The sequence below is a fragment of the Arachis duranensis genome, chromosome 10, assembly GCF_000817695.3.
Source record: "Arachis duranensis cultivar V14167 chromosome 10, aradu.V14167.gnm2.J7QH, whole genome shotgun sequence".
Lineage (NCBI taxonomy): Eukaryota > Viridiplantae > Streptophyta > Magnoliopsida > Fabales > Fabaceae > Arachis > Arachis duranensis.
In genome coordinates, this window is record NC_029781.3 from 87386783 (window position 1) to 87386991 (window position 209).

A 209-nucleotide genomic window follows, 5' to 3' on the forward strand; every position below is an offset into this window, starting at 1 on the left:
GAAGCTTCCTTAGTACTGCTTGGTGCATTTTGCATTCCAGACAGACTTTGAGAAATCATATTGACTTGTTGGGTCAATATTGTGTTCTGAGCCAATATGGCATTCAGAGTGTCAATCTCAAGAACTCTTTTCTTCTGACTAGTCCCATTGTTCACGGGATTTCTTTCAGAAGTGTACATGAATTGGTTATTTGCAACCATTTCAATCAG